The 17216-nt window shown below is 38.2% G+C and overlaps 1 protein-coding gene across 2 annotated transcripts in view; it reads left to right on the top strand.

Moving 5' to 3' along the window:
* LOC134539166 (E3 ubiquitin-protein ligase MIB1) overlaps positions 1 to 17216 on the top strand; it is a 1057197-nt gene that overhangs the window by 742443 nt on the left and 297538 nt on the right. The gene's annotated exons all lie outside the window — the stretch shown is intronic.

The raw sequence follows: 17216 nt of genomic DNA, 5'->3' as shown, positions 1-17216 counted from the left end.
AGACATAAAATAATTTTTCTGTACTTTCAAAAAAGATTCTTTAAAAATCAATTCTAAGAAATAGTTTGTAATACTACAAGAAAGATATTGATACTTTATAAAAAAATATGTCAACTTTTTTTTTTCATGTATGAGATAAAAATAGTATTTCTTACAAAAATTGGCGCATAGTTATATAATTTAATTGTTGTTTCATTCTTGCATAATTTTTTTAAACCGTGGAAAAGATAATCGAATATGTATTAATTTGATTTGATTTTGTTTCATTATCCTTTTTAATGCGCACGGTTAACAATGGAAAACTATTAAGAGAATGGTTTACAAATAACTTGAGTTATTGGAGGCACTAGGAAAACACAGAGCACAAATTCCTGGGCGAGAATCCGAACCCAGTATTACTGCAAACACGATTTTGTAATCATACAGTTGTTTTCGTGTAAATGTACAAATTTATAAATATCTGTAATTTTTCAATAATGTTTCTGTTCCATTCACACACACAAAAAAAAATAGTTGTCTGTAAAGTCGGTTTACGGACGATAGTTTAACGTGACAACGTCATAAGAAAACATTGATGAAATGATTGCATAGTTTTATGAATAAAATTGAATCATTTTTTATTGATTTATCACTATTTTGTATGGATACAAAGAAGAAGTGAAATGAAATCTACAATTTAATTGGTAAATTCACTTTTATTTGCACTCATTAATTCAAATATGTTTATAACTTTAACGAAGAGGATATTTTAACTATAACTTTTATACATGTTTGCTATTTAACTTCTTCCAATCTGTGTTATTCTGTTAAGGATATGACGATGATAGGAAAAGTAGGAAACTTGTTTCAAGTTTAATGTGCCTCGAAAAAGTCAAATCGATGGTTGTTCCAATCGAGTGGAAGAGAGATAGATGCGGCGCAAGCGTACAATGTGCGTAACGGGACCATGTGCGTAACGGGACAATGTGCGTAACGGGACAATGAGTCATCCTTTTTCGGGCGTGCACCCGGAGTTCATCGTTTTATTTGACGTTGTCACGTCAAAAATGAAAGTGTTGCTATGGAAAGCTGGCCAGACAGCATGGTCGTGCGACGCGCTTTGACTCGTGACAGCTCCTGAGAGTACGAGATCTTCCACGCCGAGCGCCGCATCAACACCGGCCGAGATTGCTGGTTCGTATCTCTGTACTTTGGAGCGGACAAGGCCCGAGTCTAATTTGGAATCAAACGTCGCCCGTCCCACTAAAAAAGTTGGCCGTGTTTAATAACTATTGATGCGGTAACATATGAGCTCTCGGTAGACGACATTTGGTTGGGAGTGATTTAGCGAGTGGAAGGGAAGTCGCGTGGGAACGGGAATTTGTAACCACGGTGACGCCATCTGTGGCGGATGGCACGAACCAAAGTTCACAAAGCCTAAGGGAAACGTTATACTATTGACTGTTTGGCACAGTAACCTTGTTCGCAGATGACACAAGTCTAGTTGGAGGAAGTAGTTGTGAGTTGCTTAGACAAAAAATAGTTACAAATCTAACTACCTTGGAAAATTGGTTCCATATAAATAAACTGAAACTAAATGTAGAAAACACACAATTTCTACAATTTAAAAAAAAAAAAACACAGAAAAGAAGAACCTCAAATTCTAACAAGTTATAACAAATTTGACATAGAAGATACAACTATTGTAAAATTCTTAGGACTATATATATATACTTCCCATCTTGTTAAAATTATATATATATAATTTTAACAAGATGGGAAGTATTTTAATAAAGTTCCTTCTCGAAAAGCAGTTTAGTATTCCTTCAAGTATTTTTTTTTTTTTTTCGCTTTTTCGGAGACGTTTCATTACATGAATGATTCAGTAGTCGACGTAGTTGCTCCGGCAGCGAATTCTAGCGGCGGGTGCGGAAACTACGTGTGATTCGCGTCAAGAAATGTAGTGAAAAACACAATTTGCGTTTATACTTATCACGATCGGCATTATTTTAAAGAATTCTGCGTTTAATTTCGTATCCGATTTTCGTATCCTTTGTGTATTTGCAACATGAGAACACATGAATTTGCTCGTTACCGCGGTTAGATGTTACACATCTGTGTTAAACGCTTAATTTTTTTTTCAGTAAAGAATTCTATACTTTTAACGTCTGCATCTTCAAAAGGTTTTGGAATACTTCTTTTTTAATACGGAAGGCGGAAACGCAAACCGAAACTCAGAAGTTAAAAGTAGGCCAAATAAGCCCCCCCCCCCCCCCCCTTTTTCTCATTTCCCCCTTCTTTCTTAATTAAAAATAAAATTGGTATTCTAAAATGTTTAACTTTTTGCTTTTTACGTTCTTGAATATTTTAAACACCCGGCCTAAAAATTAGGTCACTAGTGTTGTTGCCGTTCGACGTATAAAGGAAGTGACAGTTTCGAAATGCAGTATTCCTGACCACTTGCTTGAAAGTACACCGGTCTAATTGATTACTTTTATATTATCTAGTATAGATGTTTCTGAGTTAACAATACCCTCGCCTCAATAATTCAGTAAAGTAAAATTGAGAAAGTATTGCCTCATGCTAACCTAGTCAAGTGTAACTTAACGATTTATCGTATTTTCCAATTTCGTACGAAAATATACAGAAAAAAAAATTGATTATTTCCTAGTTAATTGTATTGCCATTAATTTTTTGTGGTGTTATTGTGGCCCATAAAACGTTTTTATTGTTAGAATTTTTTATGTAACTGCAAATTTATTTGTTGTCACCTTAAACATTTTACAGTTCTCACAAAAAGTTATAAAGCTGCAAAAGAACATTTTTTTTAATTCGTGGAGCTAAGAAAGAAGTTTAGGATTGGATGTGAATAATCTTTGCCACGCTAATAATATAATTTAAAATAAAAAAAACCAACCCCCTAATCCCACTTTCCCAACTGGAGTTGAAATTAATGTTTTGTTTATAATGTTTAATGCTAACTCCTTTTGTTTATAATGTTTAACGCTGATTCCTTCCTTCTGGATCCTAGCGTAGTTCCTTTCAAGCTGTTAAACCAACTTATAACTAGAGGCAAGATTATTTGGTAACTACAATAAAACCGATATGACAGCGAAATTGTAATCAATACACCGCTAATAAACGAAATGAAAGTCAGTATTCCACATAACACCGAAATTAAGCCATATTCACTTCAATTGCTTCATTTAGTATATTTAAAAATAATTCATTTCATAAATATTTAGTTTTGACTTTTATTTAACAACCTAAGTATTGTTTATTTAGAAACAAATCCATTTGTTTTCTATGTATGGTTTTTAAAAATTAATGTAGCATATTTATAATATTGAAATAATAAGACAGTGACAAAAATTAAAAAAATTAAACTTTAAAATAATTTGGCGCCAGAAATACACTGGAATCACACCTAATTATATCGAATTCGGTCAAGTATATGAAAACCATAAAATGTTGGCTTATATACACTATATAAAAAAATATTTAGCTCTAATTTTTATTTTCATATTCATAACTCTTGTGAACTAAGTAACAACACAGAACAATAACAAATGTTTTAATTGCAGTTTTTTGTTTTACTTACTCTTATCAATATATGGAGTATTGTTTTATGTACGCATTTTAAGTATTTTACCACGAATCGTTTAAGCAGTTGATCAACATAATTGTGCTTGATAGGTATCTACTCGTTACGACATGAGTTTTAATATTCAGTGACGATAAAGACGAAATCCACTATTTGTAATGACGAAACTTGTTTCTTGATAAAACCATAAAAAATTTTAATCTTGGATGTACTTATAGCGTTAGCATTAATAAAGCTACGATTTGTTTTGCAAACCAATTACTAACCAGAGTTACTTTCAGCTTTAGAACTGACACCCTGCTTCACGGTTTCCATGCAAATCTGGGAGATGAGTTTTTGTTTGTCTTTTATAAATTCTTGGGCTTGAGGCCATTGACTTACGCAACCGGTGGATATTCTCGCGTGAAGAGTGCAGCGATGCCATATTTCTCGGAAGTTTTTTTTTTCCGGTACGATGTCCGAGATGCATGTCTTGCGTGCTGTAATTTTCGCGATGTGAATAGCTGCGATTTTTTTTCCTTCCTTTCCTTCCGTTTGTAACCTTCTCTTTCCTTTCCGTTCTCTTATCTTTCCTGCATTCTCCTCCCCCCCCCCCTCGAAACCCCTACGCATCCCCAACCTTCACTCAGTCTTATACACTTGCACGAACTTGCTATCTCTTCTGTTGCCATCTACGCAGTCAGATAAGCTTCGTGATGTACTGCGTACACGCGCTGTTAAAGCATCCTTGGACTTCTAATTTAGATTGTTTTTTTTTTTTAATGTGAAACATCTTAGCTCACGGTGTACGGCATATTCGGTAGGAGTAATTTCGTGAATGGAACGGAAGTCGCGTGGAACGGAAATGTGTAACCACGTTGCTGCCATCTGTGACGGATGGCACGAACCAAAGATTACAAAGCCAAAGGGAAACCTAATGGTATTAACTGATGTATTATTATAGTATTAAATGTATTTTAACCAAATTTATTGGAGCCTTTAGCTCTGCTAATCGAATGATTCGATAGTCGACCTTATCAGTACGTTTAACTGCTAACATAATTGCTGGTCATCTAATTTTAACTTTACTAGGAAATACAACAATAAATACAAGATTTAATATATTACCAATCATATTAATTATTCAAATAATATTATTAACTTTATAAACAGCAGTAGCTATTATTCAAGGATATGTATTTTCTGTACTAAGTACATTATATGCAAGAGAATCAAAATAATGTCAATTAAACAACATCACCCTTATCATTGAGTAGAAATAAGCGTAGGTTGCGGAAACTACGTGAGATTCGCGTCAAGAAATGTAGTTGAAGACACGTTTTTCGTATATTGATCACTTTTTAAAGAATTCCACATTAAATTCTGTGTGCGAGTTTGCTATTAAAGTTTATATGCAACATTCGAACACATGAATTTGCTCGTTACCGATTTTTAGATGCTATACATCACTGGAGAGTACCGAAAGACTGTGTACTGTGTGTACTGTTCTTGTTGCAAATGTATTCAGCCAGGAAAAAAAAAATTGACAGCACAGATGTGTTGATGTCTGGGCAAGCAAATCTTGACATCAGCTGATGTTGCCTCGCAGGCAAACGTTTGTACGCTTGAAAGTTCCTGGTCATTGGATCACATTGACACACCCTGAAGGACTAGGGGCGGATGACTTGACACCTGGGTAAGCGTGTGACAGAATCATGTGCGAGAAGGTGAAATGTTTCAGCAGACAGTGGACACATTTCATCGAATTTATTGCGCGCCCGTATGTGGATAGTAGCCTGGCACCACAAAAAAAACACAGTTTTTGCGCGTTTCTACGGGCTACGAGGTGTGATAAAAAAAATACTGTGATAATTTTATTACGAATAAAGTAATAAAGCTTGCATCTAATTTGAACTGATCTTTTTTCAAAATACTCTCCGTGGCTAGCGATTCAGGTCCCAATGTTGATTTCCTGATTGGAAGCTTTTTCTGGGAGGTTTATCGAAAGAGCCTTCAGCTGCTCCGTCAATGTCGGGAATGACGTCAAAACGTTTTCCTTTTAGCACGACACATTTTTATCTGGTATCCGTTTCGCAAGCAAAACTTAAATGTCAATGCTTCGTTTTAAATCCATGATTAGCGATACGGAAATTTCGCTAGTTGCAAGTCAGAATGCAAACCTTCACACTCTCGCACTGTTTCCACGATTGGACCGCAGTTATTTGGACACGCCCCCTCTACGACCGTGAGCCAACTATGACCAGCCAGGAGAGAAGTAGGCGAATCAGGTAGTGTCAGTTAACGAGGATTAAAATGTTCTCGTTAATATATCATCCAATGGGTAAGCAGACACGTATTACTTTGAATTATACCCTGAGGCCAGACGTATCTGCGAAATTTCCGGGTGTGTATCCATGATGCGTCAAACACGGTATACACGACCTCACTTCTCCGGCTCTGTAAGTAGTGTGACAAGTCACAACTTGTTCAAACTTGTCACTGACAATCTCAACGAATCAGGCGCTATCGGATTTAATATTTCGAACAGATGATGCATCAGCAGTTGCTGTTTAAAAATTCATTCATCGTATTATTTTATCACACCTCCTACAAATCACTCACTTAAAATTTAACACGAACTAGTTATCATCTTAGAGTATTAACACAGCGTTAAAAAAAACTTGTTAAGTCTACAGAGCATTACTATTCTTTTTTTTTTTCACGTCTATGCTCATCCTAAGTGCCAAATACGGAGCTCAGAATTTGGAATCATGCGAAGTTTTTACGAAGATCCGGTTATGTGGAACTTTTAAGATCTTTACGCGTTTTACATTAAGAAGTCGAAACATATTTTCTGTAATTTCTGTTTTGTACACGGCAGAAATTTGTTTTTGTTTACGTTTTTCAAGAACATTTTTTTTCCAAAACTTTTACAAAATGTATCTTTTTGCTTTGTGCAAGTAAAACATTTTTTATAACACATTAGTTGTGTCTTACATAATCTATGCTGTTCATGGTAATTTGGGCGTAATCAATGTTTTGTAGTTAAGTCACTGATTTTTTTCATCGAATATTCACTAAGTGTGAAGTAATGCGTGTTAAAAAGTCGGACAAAATTATAATAATGATGAGCACTGCGTGACTGTTTAAAAGACTCATTAAACTAAACTATAATGATATATTTTGAAAATATTTGCGGCAGGACAACCATTGTATTCAAATTTCAGAAATATCGCTCAAGTTATAGTCTTGGTGATAAAATTTAAAAAAAAAAAAAATCAAAATGGCGTATGAGACCGTGTCTCAAGTTGTCTTGGTCGGTGTTCATTGTAAACAATTGTTTGTACTTCTACGAGTATAGTCCTTAGAAACTCAGTTGCCAACGATATCACTTGTAAAAAATTGCAAGGTAGAGCTTTTGTACCATTTGCAATATTTTTTATAAAGCTCTGCCTTGTAGTTTTTAAGTTATTTCTTTGGCAGCTGAGTTTTTTTTTTTTTGAAGGATTTCTCATGTATAAAGGACAAAAAATTGTCATTATCGTGCACGTTCCTTGCGGCTGTTGGACCATCGGACATTTCGGACCGTCGGTTGTCGGGAAATTGGAAGCCTGCTGTGTCACTGTTTGAAGACGAAAGCTTTCAAATTTTTTCGAATTTCGTCCGTTGGCGATTTCGTGTCCTCGAGAGTAGCGGAGGACAGTTAATATTGCACGAGGCCAGGGGAGGGATAGAGAGAGAGAGAGAGAGAGAGAGAGAGAGAGAGAGAGAGGGGGAAAGCTCGTTCGCTGGAGCACACTTCCACTCTTCATCCCCTCTGCTTCCAACCCTTATTTACGCCCCTTGAACCGTCGCGTATCCAGGCAACTGCCGTTAATATACATCGAGCTCCGCCGACCGCCCCAGAGACGGGGTCTCCTCGCAAGGCCTACACCGCAACGGAAACCAGTTTCGTTCTTGTTTTTGAGTTTTTTTTTTTCAAGCGAAACCTTTCTGCAACAGTAAGGTAGGGTCGGGGCATGACGTCATCACAGAGAAACGTCAAGAAAATAAAGTTACTCTCAAAGCAAACAAAGCGCACAGAAAATATTTCTCTGTACTTATAAAAAAAAGGATACATTTGGAAACCAGTTGCCAAGAAATAGTTTTTAATACTACAAGAAAAATAGTGTGTATTTGTACAACACAATGGTCTGGTTATTTTTTTTCATTTATGAAATAGTTTTTTTTTTTTCGAGAAAATACTGAGCTTTTCTTACTACACGTGGCGCATAATTTTATATTTTGGTTTATGTTTCATTCGAGCATAATTGTTTTTTAACCATGGATTATACAGTCTGATATTCAACAGTTTGACTTGATTTTGTTGTATCATGCTTATTATGTGCGCAGTTAATACAAGAAAGGTATTCAGGGACGGTTTTCAAATAACTTTAACTATTGGACGAACTGGGACCACACCAAGCATAATTATCCGGGTTAGATAATGAACCCAGTATTACTGCGAACACTTTTTTGTTTTAATGTAAATGTTAATTTTTTAAAATATATTTTATTTGAATAATTCTGCTAGGGAGTCGGGCAACTGGTAAGATTATTTGCAGTTTTCTTTCGTCGCCATGTTTATTACAGCTGTGAAACCTCCAGCATAAACCTCTTAAGTGTGTGGATACTTTGTAATCTGTCGGATCACTCGCCGAAAACACAGAAGATAGCAGCAGTAGCTTTCGAAAGCATGTTTGCGTTAACTATAGTTTGCTCGCGCACTTGCATACTCTCACAATTCTCGAATACTGGCACGCTTGTTCACGTGTTTCAAATATTTTTTCTACCCCACAAATTTGCTGTCACTTAATCTGTGAAGAGTCACTTCTAGCACGCGTGGTGGCCTTACGCCCATTTTTTAAAAAACCTTTTTATGAATACGAAACGTTTCTGATGGTCTAGTCATGGTTTTCAGGATCAGGGCAAAAAAGGTAAAACTTGAAATGATCAGGGAATTTTTTAATTCCTGAGAAAATATTCAACGAATAGTCATGGAAATATATGTTAAGTCAGTGAATACTTTTCTTTTTCCGCCGATCCGTTGACTGTGCCATGCTTAATGTTTTCAGTCTTAAGTTTTTTACGGTGCGTTTATACAAAAGATTTTTTTTTTGAAAGTGTGGTTTTAGGCATACAAGTCTAAATCCCTTATTGAGGATTGTTTGGCTTCGTTTATTTATATCGTGAAATTGAGGAAAATTTAAGTTAGAGCTACGTAATTTTTAGGAAGTAGCTTATAAATGTATATATATATATATATATTCGTATACTTAGTCTATTAAGTACTTGTTTTAATCAGTGAAAAATTATAAAAGCTTCAGGAAACGTCAGGGAATTCTGACTGTAGGTTTCGCTGGACACGCTGTTAAATGACCACCGGAGAGAGATGTTTTTGAGAGTTAGTTGTGGTCTCGTGTGACCTTGTGCCAGTAAGCATACCTGCAAGGTCGACTTGCACGCTTTTACTAGAAATATCTTCGCTTTAATGCTGCAGGGGCACGAAGATCTTTCTCTCTAATATGATGCATTATGAAATTCGTGCGTGACAGCACAGTTTTTGGTGCGCTTTTTCATCGCAGCAGTATGAAGAAAAAGTTCTGTGGATTCATATTTAATACCTAACGCTTACTTTTTTGTGCGTAAAGTATTGAAAAATTTTAAAACCATAGTTATGGACAAAATTTTTATTTAAATCTGAGTTCGAAAGTGGCCTTTTTACCCCCTTTTTCCGAAAGACTAGAATAACAAACGTTGTTTTTGTTGCCAAAAGTCTAAAAAAAAAGTACCTCTAACTTATAAAGTAGTTGTTTCCACTGACTTTTAATGCTCTGTCACACTATCCATTGTTTTATTATTTATAACTTCTTCTCATTACTATTATTTAAGGGCTATTATTCTTGTAGATTCATTACGGTAGCTCTCAAACGTATCATGATTCGTGGCAAATGTATCACTACCAGATGTTCAAAGAAGTCCTATCTAACAGTTGCAAAAAGTCACGCAGTTTTTTTTTTTAATCATTCTCTCTTGCGTGACATTTTTCCAGGTAGAAAATAACATTTGGTGAATATGTAGGGACGAAATTTGTGCCAAGGCAACAATTGAAAAAGAGCCGCGGTGTTGAAGTTCCAGAATCGCCTTCAAATGACGATACTGACAATGACATTAATGGCCAAATCGTGTGAGACCAAGCCATAGGACACCGCCTACCCCGGCATACACACGGTGTGCAAAGCTTAAGGGGGAAAAAACCACGCTATTTGCAAACTGCTCAAGATACCTAAGTAGCTTCTCTGTTTGCGAAAAGCCTTTAAAGAATTTGCTGAGGGCCGAAAAGTACTTTGTATTTCGGATTAAGTTTTAAACGGTGTTTGTAGAAGAGTTAAAATGGCTAAACGGTGTGTTTTCGGAGTAATTTTTAGGTGTAAAACAACCGATACAGATTCTTCAAAAAAACTTAAAAGAAACTCGCATTACACCTTTGTCTTCATTTTACCGCCATGTAACGTTACGGTCACCGATCAAATTTCACAGTTTTCCTGTGATGAGAAGACTGCGCGCCAGTTCAGAGCCTTGCGCGTAGAGGCGATACCGCGCTATAAATACCAGCGAGTATCGCGCTTATCATCCCGCCTCACTAACACACATAAACCCCCGACTATACGGCGCCCTAATAATAAGCCGAAAGAGGATGCGTAGTTCTGTTTTCATATTTAGTTTATAAACTGTATATTTAGAAAATGAAAACGTTAAGAAAAAGCGCGTTTTTAGAATAATTTTTTAACATGAAACATTCGGTACAGATTTTGAAAGCACCCGAGGGACTTGCGTTGCACCTTTGTCTTCAATTCTCCGTCATATGATATTACGATTACCGCTCGAGTTTCACAGTTGTCCCATGCACGACGAGAAGACTGCGCGCCAGTTCAGAGCCTTGCGCTTAGAGGCGATACCGTGCTAGAAGCGCCAGCGAGCGTCGCACTTATCACCCCGACTCACGAACACAGATACACCCCTGACCAGATGGGCCCCTTAATAAGCTTCGAAAATGTTTCCGTTGATAGCGCCTCTCGAACGGTGGAGGTGACGGCGTTACGTTGCATTTATTTTCCTTCGAGACAGAAGGATCAGGCAATCGAATTCGGAATGTCATTGAAATGTCCGAATGTCTGTCCGAGTTATGGTCACGAGTCGCCTTCCGTGAAAGAAATGTTGCAACGTCGCCTTCGATGCGAACCGAAGCGCGTTCGTGCGTAGCTCGTTGACTGGCGTAACCGCACCCGCGCCGTTCTTGAAAGTCAGGGAAATTCAAGGAGAAATCAGGCAAGTTGTAATTTACCAAGAATATGAATTGAAATCCTGTAAAAGTCATGGAAATTCCCCAGTGATGGTAAATTTTTTTAGGGAGAAATTTCATGTTTCAGTCTGCCATCGGTTTTTCAGACTCTGTTTTAGTGCATACGCAAGGTTATGTTTGAACTAGGTCATCTATGGTGATTGTAGAAGCCGAATTTCCTGCATTTCTTTAAGAAATTTTCAAAAAAATAGATGAATTATTAAAGATAAGCAGGGAATTATTAAAATTTTAGTCAGGTAACATCCTGGTACGTCTTCGTCAACGTGACAATTTTTTTTTTACTGCAGCGTTGGACGTAAAGAGTTAATCTCCGGACGGGATTTGGATGGTTGTTCAGGAAGGAAGTTGTTTTGGGAGGAATTTATAAATTATATATAAATAGCGAATATGACAAGCACACATACATCACGTGTTTTACGCGACGGGCAGCTAGCTCCAAGCATGCAAAAAATGATCTCTAGGACACACTCACCCGTGAGAGATACTGCCACGCGGGTTGCATACTTACTCAGGCGACGTCCTACCCGGGGAAGAAGGCACCGGGGCGGGCAACTATTAAAGACACTTCCCGTTCGTTCTTCTCGTCTTCCAGTTGCCGCTTCGTCGGCGGTTCCTTGGGTCTCCTGTTAAGACCTTTCTTGGGCTCTCGGGTAGGGCTGGTACGTGGAGCGTCGCAGCCGCTCGGAATGCCAACTACAGCTGGTTGAAGGGGACCAAATGTCTTCAACCCAACGTACAATTTGGCCCGGATTCAACCAGCTAAAGCGTAGCATTTGTGCAGTCGTTTCTTTTTTTTTTTCTCTTGCGGTGTGTGGTTCGTAAAAGTTCCCTCGGCAGACGTGTCGAGGTTCTAGAAAGAAGGGAAAAAAAAAAGAAGAACCCTACTTCCTTTCACACTGTGAAATATATGTTATTTTTAACCTTGCTCGACGTTTTCCTACAAATATTTTTTTTTATTTTTTTCATTTGTTGGGTGTGATCCGCACTTATTTTCACCGTCGTTCGGAACGGCTCGTGGAAATAGTAAATAATCACTGTTTTGAGTGCGCTCGTACCGGAGGCTGCCGACTTCCCGTGGACGCACCCGGACACACTGGGGGTCACTCGCGCCCGAGCAGGAAGGGTTGGCAAGGGGGGGAGGGGGAGGAGGGATGCACCCGTGAGGGAGCTCTACTGCCCCGGAAACTGCGAGGGTGCGACGACGACGACGACGTCAGAGCGGTGACGTCACGACGCGGCGGCCACCGGGCCCGGACTGGCAGAGGGCAGCTCCCGGACTGAGCTCCGTGCGCGGGCGGCTGGAGGGGTGGGTGGGGGGTGAGGTGTGTGTGTGTGTGGTGAGAATGGGGGAGAGGGGAGGGCGGGATAGCGTCGCGGGGGGAATCACGGCGCGCGCATCGGCGACGGTGGCGCCGGCTGGCGGCGGGCGCCCGCGACTTGCGCCCCTCTCCCCCTCCCCCTTAACTCGACACACCAGCGACCGTAGGGGGCGTGGCTACCTCTCTCTGTCTCTCTCTCACACACACACACTCAGGGTGTGTTGCAAAAGAAACGTGTTCAGATATTTAAAAAAATATTTTTAATTCTCTGGGAAAAAAATTGGCACTAGACACCGGAAAAATATTTTCTGTTTTATTTCGCGATTGACTAGAATCCAAAAGAGTTATTTTTTTTTTTTTGCTGCTTCCGTATTGGACCACAGTTGAGCCAATGAATGTACCCTCAACGGAAGGAGTATCGAATCACAAGCCTCCCATTTTGACACTTCTCGCGAGTCAGTAGCCAATGTGAGCGGTTGCAATTTTCCCCGAGTGCATATTACAGGATCGTGGAGACTATCCTAGAGGTCGTTGGAACCGCGAATTTTTCCAGTCCCTAGCTATTACATAAAATAATTAATTAAAGTTAAAAACTCTGTTTCGAAACACCTTAACACTTTCTGTCTATTCTTCCACTGAAGTGGAAGATTTATATCTCAATACATGGAGTGTGTGTGTCATGGTGTAAATTTTTTGTCGAAATCATACTTTATTGCTTTGAAATAAATAAATTTCATTTTTTTGTTTTACTGTTCATAATATGATATTTATTTATATTTTAATTATAGTTTAAAGAATCAACAAAAAATATGTATATTTTGTTTTTTAGGTATTTATGAGGTTTAGCTGAAAGGATTTATTTAATACGTGTATGAAAGTTCATTAGTTCATAAGTGTTAAGAATTCATTTTAAAATCTTTGAACTCCTATGTGGAACCAAGTTTGCCGTATTTTATTTAATTTCTCTGTTACAATCCTTGGTTAAGTCTGGCTCTCCAATTTCTCGATTGGATCAAGTTGCACACAACAGTGTCGCTTGAACACGGGATCAAAGAATTGCAACAGGAATATAAAAGATGGAAAGCCTGTCTTGCATTAATAGTTCAAAGGGTTAATCTGGAAATAAGACAGAAACAATTGAGAGTTGTTTCCCTTCCTTTTGTTGCCTGGTAATAAAAAAAATAAAATTTATTGATGTTATTACAGGTAAAATAAGAACAAATAAAAAAATTTGTGCAAGCAATGTAAAGAAATACGTTATTCTCTTTGCTTATTTTGAAATAAGCTTTGAATCATACACACTTTACGTACTACAGCATAGAAAAGCTAACTTAACATATTTTTAGGAGTAGTAATTTTAAGTTCACTCTGAATATAGATCGTTTCACATGCTTGTTCGATCTCTGCCTATAGGCCCAGATGTTACATGACACAGCGTAGCGGGACCAATCAGGTGCAAGCGGCTATCTTCGAGAACTTCGGATACGTATGCTTAGACTTGAGAACGAGCCGTTTTGTTTCCGAGTCATCATTTATTTTGTATCGCCACACGGACACGCTTTATAATTTCTTGACAAATAATTTGTTTTTCTCCCTGAACATTTTGTCTACGTTTCCAGACCAGCTGTGTGTTAAAACTTTGTGGCATGGTCTGTGTTTTGTGGTTGGCTGGGTGTATTTCAGGTGCATTTCTACTGTCAACAAACCAATAACAGCCATCCAGTGCCAAACAGGGCCATGGCTTCTCTTGCAGACGGCCGCCAATTAAAAGAGAACACTTAATAGCGCGGGCATACCTCACTTCAGTCCAATGAGCGACCAAGTTTTTGACGTGAAAAACGTCTATTCGCTCGTTACAGTGATAGTCGGTCGAACTTTCTTTTGTGACAAAATACCGTCGGATTTGAATTGCTAATAACTACGAGATTAATAATATGCGAACAATGTTGAGCCCACAACGGATAGATCATGTCTATACGTGTTTTTTTTTTTTTTTTTTTTTTTTTTTCGACCTGTGAGGTCATCGTGCCAGTGTATCGGGTGTTTCATGCCTACAAATGTATAAACATATAAGAATTCAGTTTAAAAAAAAAAGAACGCCCTCTTTGTATTCTAAAATTCTTTTCTTAAACAGGCACCACTTTGATATTTTTAACAGTTTTCAAATCGCGTGGGTTTTTTTTTTTTTTTTCTGAATCTCTGCATACTGTACCTATGTGTGTCCGGGTAGGAGGGTTATTGAACCCGCTGTTTTGCGTTCGTCTCGTAGGATACCGCAATGACGAAAAGGACATAACTATGAAGAAAAGTTTTTTTTTAACACTTCCGGCGTCCCGCGCTAGGCGGGGTCCGCCTTGGTATTGATTTTCCGCTGTTGTCTCCTCTTACTATCCCCGATTCCTCCCTTCTTTCCCTTTTCCTCTCTCCCGCGCGACCCTGCAACTGCACGGGGCAGCAACTCTTCCTCAAGAAGAGGCGAAGGGTTCGTTTGGGAGGACTAAGAGTTGGAGGGGTGGATGATAACGACTTCCTAATCCAGAGAAATGCTGAAACAAAACTTCTACGCCTTCCTCGTCTTCTTCTGAGGCCTTTTGGTGAAGACCTCTCTCTCTTTCCAAATTCCTCCTCTCTCCCCCCCCCTCCTTCTTCCTTGTTCCACCTAAACTCCCTAACCTTGTTCCAGTAGACGCTCCCCCATGTTTACACCTCGCACGCCAAGTGTTGATCGTTTAAAGAACAAGAAACAAAATTAAGGGTTGAGTGCGTAGTATCCTAATATTTCGTGTTTTTGCACATCACCTCTATTATTATATAACTTGTAACAGAAGTGTGTGTCTGTTCGTTTGTTCATTCATCACGCAATAACTACTGGACTGATTTTGATGAAACTTTATTTTTTTAAAAGGTTATAATTAGGGACCGGAAAAATTCGCGGATTCAATGACCTCTAGGATAGCCTCCATTAGCCTCTGCACATCTCTAGTAAACACGCGTGTTCATTGGGTGCTAACTTGTGAGGCGTCTCCACTGGGTAGCTTGTGATTCGACGCTTCGTTGGTTGATAGTCTCTCATTGGCCCAGAGAGCTCCAGTTAAACTGCGAGCCAATAGCAGAACCAGCAGAATTGTACACATGTTTGAATTTCAGCCTATCACGAAATGAATCCGCGAATTTTTCCGGTCTCTAGTTATAATTAGACTTAAAAAAAACTTGTAATTTATTTTAATCCCTCTACGACGACGGGAGACGAATATACAACAATAAAAATCACGCTTTATTCTTAATTAAATTTCCCCATTGCATTGCTGATGCTTTCTTCGTCTCCATGACAACGGCTTTTACTACGACAGTGGCGCACCCACTAGGAGGGGCATGTGTAATGACGGTGAGAGTGTTCTGCCAATAGTGCATCGGCTAGTTTGTAATAAATTCGTAATATGACTATGTTTAATTAACTGTGAAGTGCTTTTCCTCCCAAACAATTATTTTATGATTTCTGTGAACTTAAGGGCAAATTTTTATATCAGCCCTAGCATGTGCTGAAAGCAAGAAATCATGTGGTATACAGTTGTGTATTAACCGTTCGCTTGTAGTCTTCGTCTATATCATTCATTAAATCAATTAAAAAATTGGCTTTCGAATAAATCATTGAATCCTGAGTTTTCCACGGTTTTCTAATAACTGAAATTATATTGATTTAATGATTTATGTACTAAAAATAGTTATGTCTTTAGTTCATAAAAAAATTAGAACTGGTTTTGTAGAAAAATCTTTTTACAAACAATCAAATATATGGTCGTATTATAAAAAAAAATTTTATCGTGTGCAAATGCCACGATTTATTAGAAACAAAATGTTTTAGAATACTTATTTCGCTGTGGGATCTAATTTTTGAAAAGCATTTAAGAAAGGTGTGTGTACGTGTGTACATAGCTTCTTTAATGTTCGCTATGATGGCTGAAACAACTATACCTAGATATCTATATACCTTATATATAATATCACATATTATGTTTAGTAACTGTGGTTTACTGCTGGAAAATTTGGCTTTAATTCCAGTCTGTAAGCTTAACTGTCCAATTGGCTCTGCCCGGTAAAATAATCGTGTATGGCTTTTGAATCGGCCAATGGGAACGCAGAGTTGCATTACAGAACGTCTGTGATTGGTATTAAAGTGACAACGGCTTGTCAGGAATATTTCATCCTGCCAAAGTGGTGCGAGTAAGTTAAAATAAGTTTAAAGTATCTTGAGCAAAACATTTTCACTTGACAACGCCGCATATTTTATTAACGCATCTCCTGAGAGTTATCCCCCTTCACCACCTTCCTTTTTTTATTTTATGTGTAGCATCTCAGCTCTCGTTGTAAGGCATTTTTTTTTTGTAGTAATTTCGTGAATACGATGTGAAGTAAACGAACGGAAATGTGCACCAGACAGTGCTGCTATTTATGGCCGATGGCCAAGTAAGTATTTTTTAAAGTCTATTTCGGTCCGCAAGTGGGATGATTCGGAGGTTGACGTAGCTTCTCTGGCAGCGAATTCTAGCGGCGGGTGGCGGAAACTACGTGTGATCGGCGTCCAGAAATGTAGTTGAAAACACTTTTTTTTTTTTTCAAAGTATTCTACTTTAAATTTTGTGTCCGAGTTTCTTATTATAAATGTGTTTGCGACATGACCGGTGTTGGATGTAACATATCTCTGGCGAGTAGTGAAAGACTCTCTCACGTGTTTTCCCTCTCACTCTCCACACTTTCCTCCCAGGAAACTGGCCTGACACTGGGACGATAGAAGTGTATCCCCTCGGAAAGGGTACCTTTCATACTTTTGGTGGCGGTAGTGTAGCTGGGTAGAAACTGGAAAGGTATCACATATTTTCATAGTATTTTTAATGTAGCTATACTAACCCAACCAATATCCACAATATTTTTAAGT

This window comes from Bacillus rossius, chromosome 14, assembly GCF_032445375.1.
Source record: "Bacillus rossius redtenbacheri isolate Brsri chromosome 14, Brsri_v3, whole genome shotgun sequence".
NCBI lineage: Eukaryota > Metazoa > Arthropoda > Insecta > Phasmatodea > Bacillidae > Bacillus > Bacillus rossius.
The sequence above is the reverse complement of the archived record's forward strand: the minus strand, read 5'-3'. Positions and strand labels throughout refer to the sequence as shown.